This window comes from Anabrus simplex, chromosome 4, assembly GCF_040414725.1.
Source record: "Anabrus simplex isolate iqAnaSimp1 chromosome 4, ASM4041472v1, whole genome shotgun sequence".
NCBI classification, from domain to species: domain Eukaryota; kingdom Metazoa; phylum Arthropoda; class Insecta; order Orthoptera; family Tettigoniidae; genus Anabrus; species Anabrus simplex.
This window is the reverse complement of record NC_090268.1, coordinates 16,624,269-16,640,347: the sequence shown is the minus strand read 5'-3', so window position 1 is coordinate 16,640,347 and position 16,079 is coordinate 16,624,269. Positions and strand designations below refer to the sequence as shown.

Below are 16,079 nucleotides of genomic sequence, written 5' to 3'. Positions count from 1 at the left end.
GACAAATAAAGACCTATGTTAGGTTCGGTTTAATCTTTATCTGCTTGTCTGTCTGTCTGTTTGTTACAGACGTTGATTTTCATGAACCTTGATATTTTAGTTCAGGATATGGATGGGTAGCATTATAGCTATATCACCATTGCTAGTGAAAAACCTTTATGACTACAATGCTGAAAACAAATGGAAGGTCTGCTTCCCATACATTGATGAGCAAAAGCTCATATATACAGTAGAAGCCTGCTATAATGAGTACGGCATATAACGAGAATATTACTATAACGAGTTTTTATATGTCCCTTCAAAATTCCTATATTAAACGGTGTGTTATCCTTTGGTTACAGAGAGAGCCCTACCACTGACGTGTCCATTACTAAGCGTGCGCGGTTCTTTCCATTGCCGACATTTATACACCCCGTAATTATATTGCATGTGATCGATCATTTTCTGTATCGTTTCTTCGCTATGTCCCTTAGCGAGGTCTCTCGTCGATATTCAAAGGCGATGTCGCAGTCAATCAGTAATACCCGTCAACTGCTGTTCTGGAAAATAAAAATAGAAATGAAGGAAGAGAACATGTTTTCATAACAAATATGTAAATAACGTGGTCAATAGCAGTTGTTAACTCGTTAGAAATAAAGGTTAAGTAAACGATCGCTTAATTTTAATACTCTACACTGAAATTACACAAGAATGCAATATTCTCAAGAGATAGCAGAGCGCATCACTGACTTCAGAGGTTACTTCAGATTTTCTTGCGTCTAACATTTCGGAGAGGCTATTACCATCGAAATTTACAGCTAGAAGGTTATCACTTTTCTACTGGCGCTTGATATTATGTTTTAAGTTGGGTTAGGTGACACTGTTTGAATAACAAAACAAGCGTTCGCCACAAAATGTGACCTTCGGTAACATTTTCTCACTATGTGCAATTGCGAGCTCTCTCGTCAACATTCGAAGGCGATGTCGGAGTCAATTAGTAATACCCGTCAGCTGCTGTTCTGGGAAAAAAAGAAATGATACAAGACAACATGTTTTCATAACAAATATGTAAATAACGTGGTAGACAGCAGTTGTTAACTCGTTAGAAATAAAGGCTAAGTAAATGATTGCTTAATTTTGATACTATACACTGAAATTAAGTAAGAATGCGATATATCTCAAGATATAGCAGAGCGCATAACTGATTTCACAGGTTACTTTAGATCTTCTTGCGTCTGGTTAAATTTCGGAGAGGCTATTACCATGTACATTTATAGCGAGAATGTTACCATTTCTCTTCTGGTGCCTGGAATATGTTTTCATGATACGCATAGTACGGTTAAGTTACATGATGCTGTTTGAATAAGAACACAGAAACATTAGCCACAAAATTAATCAGTCATTTTTGGTACTGTATCGTTTTCACGCTATGTACACTTGCGAGCTCTCTCCTCAACATTCGAAGGCGACGTCGGAGTCGATTAGTAATGCCCGTTGACTGCTGTTCTCCAAAAGAAAATTAAAAATGAAAGAGAATAACACGTTTCCGTAATAAAAGTGTAAATAACGTGGCTGATACCAGTTGCATACCTGCCAACTTTTGAAAAGAGCTATCAGTAAAATTCACACACAGCAAAAAATCTAACAATTTCGGCTTGACAAAAATAATAATACTTCAGGGCTACAAAATACAATAATTCATGCTTTAAACAGGATACTGCAATGAAATCATATCTACTTACATCATACGCCAATGATTTGTACATGAACATAACAATCAAGAAGAAATCCATGTTAAACAGCACCAAGCATAGTGAATATTAGTTTGGAGCATAATGACATGACTTCCTTGATAAATTAAGCAGATATGCGATAATTGAAAAAGGCTTTAAAACACAGAGAAGAAATAATATAATACACACTGCAAATCTAGTTTGACTTTCAAGTCATGGCTGTGACCTTTTTAGCTTCTGCAAAAAGTGTTGAGAAAATGTTTTGTCATAACAGGGACCAGAACTCCTAGTCTTCATAACAGAAATAGACTCCAGAGGTTCACTGGACATGGATGATCTGAACTCTATTCTATTTTTCTTCACAAGGCTGAAAACACGTTCACATACTGCATTGCTATGGGGTATGGTGAGAATAGAGAGCATTACTCTACAAATTCGGTTATACTTCAGAAGTTCATTGGCTCCGCGAATTCTTGATAGTTGTGCCTAACTGGAATTACTTGCAGCATCTTGATTTGCAGCCGAAGTGTCATCCACTTGAAGAGCTGTGAACTGCCTCTGGAGCTCAGTTATCACCTCATCTGTAGTTTCATTCTTTTCCTTGCATAACATGACAGGACACTTTTCAAAAAACGAATGGAAGAAAACTGTGCATCTTCAATTCTAACCTAGGAACTTGAGCATGCTTTAACACATCATCCTTGAGTGGAAACTTGTTGTTGATGTAGTCACAGGCAGTACAAAAGTTGTTTCTCACTGATGAAAAGAAAAGGGATTTATATGATTCTTTAAACGCCTGGAAGTACTGTTTCTTCTTGGATTTATTCATGATAATCTACAATAGGAATATAGCGTATGAAAATGTCCGAGAACAAATGTACTGAAAATCAAAATGAACCTGGATCACTAAACGTCACATAAAATTATAACATAAACACTCAAGGCAGTCAAACACTTCATTAAAATATGTCAAAGAACACAAAGTCTTAAACCATTAAATGAACACGATGCCAACCTCGTGAACAAAGAATATGAAAATAGTAAAAAGCATACACATACGTGGAACGAATGTAATTGTTCTTCTTCTTTATAATTTAATGGGCTTCGCTAATAGCCGTATACCCAGTCACTGGAAAGAATGTAATTAGTCCAACGAATACAGAAAACTGCGAAGCACAAAGTTATAACGGAAAAACCCGAACACTTCATTAAAATATGTCAATCTTAGAAAGCCAAAACATTCAACGAACGTCAACTTCGTGAACAAAGAACAGCACTCACGTGGTCAAAGAATAAATCACAACAAGCGAACAGAACGGAACAAAGAATTTGCAGAGCAGAGCCTGCCGATGCTGAAGATTCACATGGAAGAACTGTTATCCCGGCTTAAATTAAATTCCAATAACGACACAAACATCACAGGTTAAAAATACCAATCATATCAAAGAATGAGTTATCGACTATCGTGGACTTGCCTTCGACCCAAGCAAACAATCGATTTTACGGAAATGGAGTGATTATCGAAGGTTGTTTCAAATTTTTGTCCTCAAAGTCGTAAAATGACAACTAAATTTTTATTACAAGTAATGAAAATCATTTTATTTTCCGTATTGAAAGAATCTCAATAATAATATAAGAGAATTTATTGGACTCCAACCTATTCAATACATTACAGGATGTTAACATTTTTAGTTAAACATCGTTAAAATGGAGACATGTTTCGCCCTCCATGTAGGGCATCATCAGTCATATCAAAGCACCTCAAAATTAAACCAGACGTCTGGTTGGAAATTATGAACATAATATGTAAGAAAGAATACATAAAAAAACACGTACAAGGTCCTATCTTAAACGAAATAACAATAGACTAGTTACACATAGTAAAATACGCTAATGGTTTCTTAATATTAAAATGAGGCCATCATATGCACAGTATAAAAATGAAAGTAATCAAAGTCTATATGATATTGAGTTTGATGGTAGTTCTACGTAGTATATACAAATGTTGGCAAAATAAAACACAATTTATAATTACTGTACACTTATTTATAATTGTTAAAATTGATGAGGTAAAACATTCCGATTTGTCTATCTGTAATTTGGCTCCAACCAAAATAATTCGCCCTAGGATTCATGAGGTAGTCAACACCGTTGGTCACTCTCTATATGAATGGAGTGCACAGTGCAAGTGAACAGCTTTTGTTGATTATAAAATGAGGCTGTGCTAAGACAGAGTTAAAACAACACCGGTTTCAAATGAAGATAGTTAAAAACATCATTAGGTTCTTCCTAGTTGACTAAAGGTTTGCATATATTTTGTTGTTGAAGTGTGGGAAAGTCAGTTGTTGGTTGAATGGGCAACGGTCGAAAATGTTGTGCAGTGCAATCGGTGTTTGAGCTGTCCTACATGTGAGGGAAATCTGAAAATGGAGGATTTGTCTTAATTAGTTAAGTGAAATGATGGAAAAAGAGAACAAAAAGGGGGAAATCATTGAGAAATGAAAGATGTGAAAGTTAAAAAAGCTGTTGAGCTGTTACCTAATTGCTAGGAGGTTTGTGGAGCACTGGCTGTCGCTAATGTCCTGCTCCTCGTGTTGTACATGTGACGTCTTAGAGGAGGGGAGTGGATTTGAGAAGGCGGGGCTGTGGGTATGTGATTGGCGCTTGGGGAGGAGTTGTGTGTATCGGAGGGAGAATAGGGGCGTGATGAGTTGAGCGGCTTAGTGGGGGTGCTTGGAGAGCTTGTTTTGAGGATGTTAACAAGTCTTTTGTCTTTCAGATTTAAACTATTGAGCGAAAATATTAATTGTTCGTAAAGAGGGCTTCGGCTGTCTATTGGATCATTTAAATTTTTATTCTTATTATATTTTTGGTCTAAAAAAATGTATAAATTTTCAAACTCGGTTATGAGCCTGCCTTTATCTAGTCTTTTTAAAATTTGGAGATCCTGTTCGATTGTGGTAAAACTATGTCCGGTGTCTTTCATATGGATGCTCATGGCTGAGTGTTTATTGTGCTTTTGGGCATTGAAATGTTCTGCATATCTAATTGCAAAGCTTCTACCAGTTTGACCGATATATGAACCGTTACATTCAGCACATTTCAGTCTATAAATACCAGAGCCCGAAAATTTATTGTTGTCCGAGTTTATCTTATTGTGGTTGAAAAATAGCTTTTGATTAGAATTATGGGTCTTATAGGCTACCCTAATATCATGTTTTTTTTAAAGGGGTAGAAATTTGATGTATAATGGGGTTAATGTAGGTGAAAGATGCATATTTAGGCTTATTAATTTTTATTGGGAAGAGGTTCGTGGCCAATTTCAATTTCACTTTATTGATTATTTTCTGTATGATTGAGGGATTATATCCATTGAAAACAGCTATTTCTTTTATGGTACTTATTTCTTTTTTTTTTAAATTGACGGTTGACATGGGAATTTTTAACGCTCTGTACACTAAACTGTAAAACGAGGCTTGTTTGTGCGATTGTGGGTGAAGAGAATTTTGTTTTATGGTTGTGGGAGTGAATGAAGGGTTTCTGTGAATCTGGAAATCGAAATTGTTTAAGGTCCTGGTGATTGTAATGTCTAAAAAATTGATGAAATTATTGTCCTCATCTTCTTTAGTAAACTTGATGCAATTATCAAGGCTGTTTAAGTAAGTTAGTATGTCTAATTAAAGATAAAAATTTCATTGTTCCGTATTGAAATTATTGATGTTAAAAATTAAATAACTGGAAAGGAGGTTCAACCTATTCAATACTCAAAAGAAAGAAACGTAGCAATCACATTTCTATTTAAATGGGACCGGTTTCGACCTTAGTCTAGGTCATCATCAGCCATAAAAAACATGTAAAATGTTTATGAATGTTGGAGGTTAGTTTCACACTCTGTTAGACACGACACCACATTCTGTCCTGCACAAAGTCACAACACTACCAATCAACATGCGAAGATCAAAAAGGCTTGAATTCGCAGACGAACAGATCTGTAGTAGAAAGCCGCCAGCTCCCGGTGACCAGCGCGGCACACTCAAGGTCACGCGCTGCGGCCAAACACCAAAGTAGAGTGGAGAACGTTTCGAAGGTCCAGAACCTGTCACGGCTGCAGGAAGCCAAGTACGTATATAAAAATATACGACGCCAATTAGTACAACCGAATGAGCACCCGTATTCCAAAACAATTGTTTTTTCAAGTCAACTGTTTACCAAGAACTTAACTGGAATACGGGTGCTCATTCGGTTGTACTAATTGGCGTCGTATATTTTTATATACGTACTTGGCTTCCCGCAGCCATGACAGGCTCTGGACCTTCGAAACGTTCTCCACGCTACTTTGGTGTTTGGCCGCAGCGCGTGACCTTGAGTGTGCCGCGCTGGTCACCGAGAGCTGGCGGCTTTCTACTACAGATCTGTTCGTCTGCGAATTCAAGCCTTTTTGATCTTCGCATGTTGATTGGTAGTGTTGTGACTTTGTGCAGGACAGAATGTGGTGTCGTGTCTAACAGAGTGTGAAACTGACCTCCAACATTCATAAACATTTTACATGTTTTTTATGGCTGATGATGACCTAGACTAAGGTCGAAACCGGTCCCATTTAAATAGAAATGTGATTGCTACGTTTCTTTCTTTTGAGTATTGAATAGGTTGAACCTCCTTTCCAGTTATTTAATTTTTAACATAAGTTAGTATGTCTTCACTATTGTTGCAGCTTTTGTCTATTATTGCTAGTGTGTCATCGACATAGCGTAGCCAAAGACACAAACCATTAATGCTGTTTGTTATTTTACTATTTTCGAGGTTGTCCATATAAATTTTGGCGAGTATTCCCGAAATGGGATCACCCATGGCTAGACCTTCTTGTTTGTATATCTTATTATTGAACGTAAAATAATTGTTATGAAGGACGAAATTTAGTAATTTTAAGCATTCTTCTATTTCTAACTGACTTAAGGTGCTGTGTTTAGAAAGATTAGTTCGTATGATTTCGATAGTTTTTTTTAGCGGGATTGTTCGAGAACATATTGGTAACGTCAAATGAGCACATTATGTGGTTAGGCTGCAAATTAAATTTATTTAAAGTTTCGCATAATTCTATTGAGTTTTTAATAGGGTGTTTATTGTGAAATGTGAAGTGTTTCTTAAGGAATTTTTGGAGGAACTGAGAAGTTTTGTACGTTGGGCTGTTGTGGCTATTTATGATGGGTCGAATGGGAACGTCATTTTTATGTATTTTTGGCAGTGATCTGACGGTGGGTAATTTGGGATTCATGTTGATGAGTTTTTGATGTTCGTGTTCATTAAATTAAAAAGGTGAATTATTTAGGAGTGTTTTTAAATTACGCTGAGTTTTTAAGATAGGATCTTTTGAAATTATTGAGTAAGAATTATCGGAAAAGAAATCCTCCGTTTTTTCGATGTAGTCGTGTTTATTCATTAGGACTACGGTATTGCCTTTGTTGGCTTTCGTTACTATAACATTATTGGTGTCTACCTTATCTATATCATATAGACTTTGATTACTTTCATTTTTATACTGTGCATATGATGGCCTCATTTTAATATTAAGAAACCATTAGCGTATTTTACTATGTGTAACTAGTCTATTGTTATTTCGTTTAGGATAGGACCTTGTGCGTGTTTTTTAATGTATTCTTTCTTACATATTATGTTCATAATTTCCAACCAGACATCTGGTTTAATTTTGAGGTGCTTTGATATGACTGATGATGCCCCACATGGAGGGCGAAACATGTCTCCATTTTAATGATGTTTAACTAAAAATGTTAACATCCTGTAATGTACTGAATAGGCTGGAGTCCAATAAATTCTCTTATATTATTATTAACCAAATTTTTGTCCGCGAAATCGTAAAATGACACAGTCCATCCGTAAAATCGTAAAATACTGCAATTTTCGTAAATTTTCCAGATAAACCATAAAAGTTGGCGGGAATGCAGGTGCTAACTTACTAGAAATAAAGGCTGAAATAAAATATTGCTTAATTTTTAATATTATATACTGAAATTAAGTAAGAATGTGATACAGCTAAAGATATGGCAGAGTACATCACTGATTCAGAGGATAGTTTATATTTTCTCGTCTCTAGTTAAATTTCGGAAAGGCTGTTCCCGTGTAATCTGGTCTAGAAAGCCAAGAATAACGGCCGAACGGCTGACCACACGACACCTTGTAATCTGCAGGCCTTAGGGCTGAGCAGCGGTCGCTTGGTAAGCCAAGGCCCTTCAAGGGCTGTAGTGCCATGGGGTTGGGGTTGTTCCCGTGTAATCTTGTAGCGAGGTGGTTATCATTTCTCTATGTGCGCTTGAAATATATTTTCATTATACATATATGGTTAGGTTAGGTGATTACAAGTGATTATTTTCATATTGATCGTATTGAAATTCAATTATTAAATGTTAAACAATTGATTTCTTGAAACCACCTATGCAATACTAGTAAAGTCTTTAGGACTGTATCACTGTCATTATATTCAGTATGGTACACGCACGCACATTAATGGTGTCCTGACATAAACAATCAACACTGCCCCACTCCAGTACTGAAAAGGAGGGGAGAGAGTAAAGGGATAGTGTTGAAGGCCACTCCAGTACTGAAAAGGAGGGGAAGGGAGTGAACAGGTAGTGCTGAATACACAGTGTGTGTATTCCGGAGTTATACTGTAACATTGTAATAAGATGGCTTCTATCCTATCACAGGTGAATCAAGCACGTAGTATTGGCATGTGGGAGGCTCACATGGTCCCCCAAGCAATAGCACAAGCAATACCATGCAGTCTTAAGACAGTTTGGAGATGGATAGAAATATGGCAAGAACGAGGTGAAGAAGGATTGGTAGACCCGATATAACGCAGCTACAATATATTCCTAACTAGTATAAAATACTTTTCGGTTAAAAACCTCCTTTACCTCTTAATACTGTAATTATCAGAGTAGGTCTTTTAATTTTTTTATGTTAAAATGCTATTTGTTCGGGGCGTTGACATAGAGTTCTTTTGCCCCTAGTTGAACAATATATGAACCTGCATGTAATTGGAATTGCGGAAGTGTTGAGTGTTGAATGTGAGAAACGTTAAGGACGACACAAACATGCAGTCCCCAGGCCAGGGATATAATCATTTACAATTAAAACCCCCTAAACCGGCCGGGAATCGAACCCGGGGCGGCCGGACGCGTTGCCCCGTACACCGCGGGGCCGGACGAGTAGCTAACCTAATGCTGTACTTCAATACATCCGCCACTGTGCCCATTTCGATCACAACGAAGTCTTGTAGAGGGCTGTCTGCGTGCAGTCCATGCAGCAATGCGTTAAGCGAGAAGGTGAGTCATTGTGCCTTCGACACTGCCCCTTCACTCCTTTCCCCCATGTTATGTACTGGGTTGGCCTTCAACACTACCCCTTCACTCTCTCCCCTTCTTTTCAATACTGGAGTGGGGCAGTGTTGATTGTTTATGTTGGGACACCATTAATGTGCTCGTCTGTACATGTTTCGCCTGTCATTGCAGGCATCATCAGCCAGGAATTCCAACTCCAAGTCAGAGCTCTGAGTGGATGCTATACTAGGATTATTCATAAATCATATTTTTTATATAATAATTTGCACAGAAGTACAAGAACATTAAGGTCATAATTGGGAGTGAATAAGCCATTCATGTCTTGAAGTTCTAATGTGACGTCCAACTTATGTACACATCCAATGGAAATAATACAACTCTCATAATGCCGATAATGAGAACGGCATGAGACAAGTGGAATTTAAAACATCTATACATTTTTTCAGCCTATTAGGAGATTAACTTGTACTAGAACTATTCTTAAAAACTATTATTTACAACTATTTACAATAATGTGTGCCTTTGCTGGCGGGACCTAGTGTTTACAGTGCACGGTGTCTTCTGGTATAGGCTAGAGCAATTTTGTTACTTTCACTGATCTGTCACTTCTTATACTTGGCTTTGACAATATGAAAGTGACTGAGGTATGAGCGATGCTAGTAATGCCATTCCTTATGCAGCCAGTCCCTACTATGAATGGTGTGAAACTATTGCTCATAGGGTCGGTTGGTGCATGCATTTCAGTGGGTTTGGCAGACTGGTATGTAATAGCAACTTCTGGCTCAGTAAGGAAAGCAACGGAAAACTACCTCGCTCCTCATTTCCCTAGTATGCCTCTTCAGTGATGCCTAGGCCAACTATGATAGCTGATGGCGGAGCTCTTGAGAATCCAACCAGCCTTCTGGCTGATGACTAAACATACATACAAAAAGCAAAGCAAAGCAAAGTCACCTCCGTACAGGCCACGAAGGCCCTCGAAGGAGTGGAAGGTAAAGGCTTCCACCATTGATAACCTCGGCACGTGATGGGGTAGGGTGGTTAGCTCTACGCCCGGCCACCTTTGCCCCCAGGAATTAACCTGGTACTCCTTTTTGGTGTAGGCTGAGTGTACCTCAGGGCCATGTGCACCTCAGGAAGGGGAAATCTCGTTTCTTAAATTTTACGACTTCCTGACGGGGATTCAAACCCATGTCCTTCCGGGCAAACCGAGCACGTCTTTACCGCCTCAGCCAGGCAGCCCCTGAACATACATACACTAACGTATGTTACATATGGTACAATTTGGAAAGGATCTGGCCGATCTTGTTCCAATGGGGCGTCCTACTCATGTCCATGTCGAATGGAGATAGAAAGAACACTAGGAAGAGAAAGATAATACAAAATATCAACATTCACAATGCTGATACACAGATGGCAATTGTAGTCTATTGGTATCATAACATTTAAACATTTCTTTTTACATTTGTAGGAGATCAAACACATTCAACTTGCGGGGACGGTTTGAAAAGTTCTCGGAATCACCGCTAGATGTCAGTTCTAGAGCAACGAGGTTCCAGCGCAATAATCACACATCCTTTGTAAGTGAACACGTGGCGCGTCAGTGCCCTAACTGCAGGAGTGTGGTAGTGACGACTCTTTGTTGTTGTTCCCGCGTAGTGATTTGTGACAATGGAAAAAACTGAGATTCGAGCAGTGATTAAATACTTTGTAAAGAAAGGTATGAAAGCAAAGGAAATTCATGCCAACTTTCAGAACACACTGGGGGACTCTGCTCCTTCATTTTCAACTGTTGCCAAGTGGACCAGTGAGTTTAAATTTGGTTGGGAGAGCTTGGATGATAATCCGCGTAGTAGACGGCCAAAATGTGTTACAACCCCAGAATTTATCGCAAAAGTGCATAAAATGGTCATGGAGGATCGGCGACTGAAAGTGCAGGAGATTGCTGAAGCTGTAGGGATGTCTTCTGAATGGGTATATTATATTTTAAACAAAGAATTACGTATGAAAAAATTATCCGCAAGATGGGTGCCGCGGCTCTTGACATTGGACAATAAACGCACCAGATTGGAAATGTCCGAACAAAGTCTGGCCCGTTTTCAGTGCAACCAACAAGATTTTTTGCGCCGGTTTGTGACTACAGATGAAATTTGGGTCCACTACTACACCCCAGAGACAAAACAGCAGTCAAAGCAGTGGAAACATGCTGATTCACCACCACCAAAGAAAGCAAAGGCAGTGCGTTCGGCCAGAAAGGTCTTGGCCTCAGTTTTCTGGGATGCAAAAGGCATTCTGCTGATAGATTATCTTCCTACTGGCCAAACTATGCAAACCTCCTAGACCAACTACAGGAAAAGATATGCGAAACAAGGCCTGGTTTGGCAAGGAAAAAGGTCATCTTTCATCAGGACAGCGCTCCACCACACACAAGTGTTATTGCCATGGCAAAACTTCATGAACTGAGGTACGAATTGTTGCCACATCCACCTTATTCACCTGATTTGGCACCATCAGACTTTCATCTATTCCCCAAGCTGAAAATTTTCCTTGGTGGACGGAGATTTTCTACAAGGGAAGAACTGACAGCCGAATTGGAGAGGTATTTTGCAGGCCCGGAGGAATCTCATTTTCGAGATGGGATCAAGGCATTGGAACATCGCTGGACCAAATGCATTAGTCTACAGGGAGACTATGTTGAAAAATAAAAGCAGTTCCACCAAGGTAAGATACTTAATTCTAGTACATTCCGATAACTTTTCAAACCACCTACGTATATGGTTTTTTGGGGTGGCCCAAATGTTCTATAGATCAACATCACTTTCTTGAAGAATGAGAATTACTATTAAAGTAGAGTGCCGGTTGGATGGCAAGAATGCTGGTAGCGAGCTTCATCGAGTTTCATTAAATAACGGATTATTTCATCTCCGTATAAACATGCTGTATATTGTTTATGTTGTGAAGCTTTTTTGAAGTTAATCCATGTAAGCCTGAAGAGGAGTCCATCTGGATTCTGGGTGTAAGTATGCAGCTAGTGAGTGTGTTGAAATCTGTGGAATGAAACTAAAAAGTGTGCGAGTGCTATATTAGGATGGTTTATTAGTGAATTTAATATTTTTGACACTTACCCTTTAGATGTTAAGAGGAAGTCCGGTTGTGTTGCTGGTGTGAGGTGGTCTGAAAGTCATTTTTTCTCTGCTTCTCGTATTGTAGGGGTGTGTCATTGTTGGCCGGGAGTGTGTTGGGTGGAGTGGGGTGGACGGGGCGTTAAGACCGCTATTGGTACAAATGGGGGAAGGGGTGTGGCTGGGCGTGGGGTCAATGGCTGCTGGATTTACAGTTGAAGATTTAAAAAAATTATTACTCTTTATGTTAAGAGATGACAATAAGTTGGGAATTTGTTCCGTGACTGAGCTCTTTGTTTCTACAATGTCATTTAGATTTTTATTTTTATTAAAGTGTTGGTCTAAAAAGATGCAGGTATTTTCAAATTCAGTCAATTAGACTACCTTTATTAATAATCTTTAAGATTTGAAGGTCCTGGTCTATGGTGGTGAAGTTATGCCCCATTTCTTTCATATGAATGCTCATAGCGGAGTGTGTGTTGTGCTTAGATGAATTATGCTCTAAATATCTTGTATGAAAGCTGCGTCCAGTTTGCCCAACATAAGAAAATTCACACTGGGCGCATTTGAGTCTATAAATTCCTGAATTTAAGTATCGGTCATGTGTTGAATTTACTGTATGGGAGTTAAAGAATATATTTCTGTTTGCATTACAGGTTTTGAATCCAATATCGATGTCCTGTTTCCTGATTGGGTTGGTGATTTGATATAGAGCCGGATTTGTGAAGGTAAAAGAAGCAAAACTCTTTTTATTTTAGATCTTTCAGAGGTTAGATTAGTAGCAGTTTTCAATTTGATTTTGTTTATAATTTTATTAACCGAGTTTGGTTTGTAGACGCTAAGTTTAGCCAGTTCTTTAATACACTGTAGTTCTTTTTTTCGGTTGTCGTTTGAAAGAGAAATTTTGAATGCTCTACGGATTAAGCTGTAGAAAGTTGCTAATTTGTGAGAATGCGGGTGCATATATTCATTCCTTACAGTCAGAGGGGCAAAAGTGGGTTTTCTGTAGATTCGAAATTTGAATTTATTATTGGTTCTATTTACGGTTACATCTAGGAAATTTAGAGAGTTCTTGGTTTTATCTTCCTTTGTGAAGGTGATGTTATTGCTAAGTCCATTAAGTAACTCTAAAATGTTGTTGCTGTTGTTTTGCAGTTTATCAATGATGGCAAACGTGTCATCTAGGAATCTTAACCATAGGTGGAGACCGTTGATTTTGTTTACTATTTGGTTTTCCACGAAAATGTTAGCTAAAATGCCCAAAACGGGATCTCCCATTGCTAGTCCTTTTTAATGGTAAATTTTGTTGTTGAAAGTGAAGTAGTTATTGTTCAAAACAAAAATTACTGTGTCTGGAAAGGTTATTTTTGATAGTATTTATAGTATCATTTATAGGGATGCTTGAGTACATATTGGTGATGTCATATGAGACCATTATATTGTTAGGTTATAGTTTCAATTTTGTTAATTTTTTGCAGAAGTCACTGAAATTTTTTTACGTATGCTTCATTGTTGAATTTGAAGTGTTTGTTACGAAAATAGTGTAAAAATCTTGAGACTTTATATGTGGGACTGTTTCTGCCATTTATAATAGGGCGCACAGAAACTTCTTTTTTATGGATTTTGGGTAATGCTTTTGCAGTTGGTAGTTTAGGATTCATTATAGTAAATTTTTTATATTCTTGCTCTTGCAAAAGGAGGGATAAATTTTTCAACAATTTTTGAATTTTTGGTGTGGGGTCTTTACTTACTATAGTGTAGGTATTATCGGGAAAGAAAAGTTCTGTTTTATTGAAGTAGTCGACCTTGTTTAATAAAACAGTGGTGGATCCTTTATCAGCTTTCGTAATGATTATATCATTGTTCCTAATTTTTTTTTTTGAAGAAAACTGTTTGAAGAAGAAAACTGGAACGTTTGCCACAGAGGCCTCTGGAGCGATATTATAACTTTTTCAGAATGAAATTAAGCATATACTTTCATGTAGTATCGGATTTCAAAAAATAACGACCTAGCAAGCCATTGTGGCTATCATCTGCGAAAATGCAAATTTCTAACAAAGAGATTCTCGTTTCATACCGATTTTACTGTGTATGGGATTTTTCCGGACTTTTACAAAAAATCGGACACTCAGTTATATTGAGTAAATTTTCCGCCGTTATGAATTCTCGCTATAACGGACTTCTACTGTATCTGAGAATTTTTAAGATGTGAAATACAGAATTTACAACCTCCCGTGGGTCAGCAGATTTTTCAACCACCCTTAAAAGCTCTTATCTGGATTAGCTCAGAATAATATCATAATAAACTATTTAAAATAGGATGCTGGGAAGATCCGATTTCGCGTTGGTTCAGATCCGACTGCTGTCTGGTTGACCATTTTGGTTCTGTACTTAACATCTCTTCAACACGTACTACATGTACATAACACGACCTAATAGGTTGAAAGTTGGTTTCGATTACAATGCGGTCGTGAAAATTCAATATTCATTGACTTGGCCCTCTACAGGCGAATTAAACGCACTCTGCAGTGTGATGACAGTAGTGCCAGACCTGTAGCTTAGATCCTTCCCAACAGAACAAAGATGGCCTAGGCCATCATAGCTCAATTGGTAGAGCAACCGATGCGAAATCGGGAGGTTGTGGGTTCGGATCCCACTGGTGTCCGCTTGGCCATTTTTGTTCTGTACTTAACATCTCTTCAACACGTACTAAATGTACGTAACACGACCTAATAGGTTGAAAGTCGGTTTCGATTATAATGGCTTCAGTCTCCATTGTGTCCTCAGTGGAAGGTGACTTGGAGACTGAGCCTACTGTAGATGGTGAGCTCTCTGACTTTGAACGGTGGGCCTTCTTCCTGGGAGAACTGAGTTCCCCAGAAAGGGATCGAACATGAGACCATCAAGGCCCCTCGTTCTTTCCCGCCATTTTCTTATTCTTTGAAGGACCTATAGGACAACACATACAAGACTCCAAGCATACTTTCACCAATATTGAAAAAGACATAAAAATACTTAAAATCATTAACCAAGACCCCCTCCTACACACTACTGAAAATTGTTTTATTCACCTTGACCAATACTTCAACCCTAATTTCAATTTAAACTACATTTCTGAAAAACCCAATACACTAATTCTTCTTCTCAAAAATTGTACATTTCTAAACCCGAATTCAATTTTCCATGCCTTACAAAGTTCCTACCCACGTTTTCTACTTCCAATAACCCACCCTAAACTACCCCTCCTTTATTTCCCTATCTTATCCTTTCCCATTTGTCCTGCCACAAATCACGGAATAGGGTCGCGTTACAAGATGTAATATCTGCAGATGTATGGGGAGGATTGATTTGTATAAGTTTAAAAATGCATTCTATTTAAGCGTTAAAACCCCACAAATTGCTTTTATCCATGTTTCTACAATCTAGTGAGCTAACATTCTGATAAGAGCCACTGCGTCTTTTACACTTGCTTTCCATTTATTTTCATGTTTATTTAAGTATTTATTTTTCTTATTCTGGGAGTCATGAAGAAAAAAGATTCTGAGCACTCTTGGTTATAGCAGCCAGTATTACTATAGCTCTAATTAACATTATAACAAAAGAATCCTTACCAAAATCTAGATTATACACATAATTTCAGCTCCCATATCTCACTATCCATGCAATAGCCATCAACAACGCTACATCTCCAATCCTATCCAAAAAGACTATTAATGACCAAGGAAAAAGTTCTCCTTTTGAATGTGTGTTCTATGAGAGAGATGAACGTAAAAAGTGTAGTTCAACGTAGCAAATAAAGTGCAAAAAATATTTAAAATGTAGAATTCAAAAGTTAGATAATATCTTCCAGTTCTGAGCATGTCCGTGGGATGCTCTGGTAGAAATAATGAAGG

At 38.0% G+C, this 16,079-nt stretch overlaps 1 protein-coding gene across 1 annotated transcript in view; it reads right to left on the bottom strand.

Moving 5' to 3' along the window:
- csul (protein arginine N-methyltransferase 5) overlaps positions 1 to 16,079 on the bottom strand; it is a 282,354-nt gene that overhangs the window by 137,441 nt on the left and 128,834 nt on the right. The gene's annotated exons all lie outside the window — the stretch shown is intronic.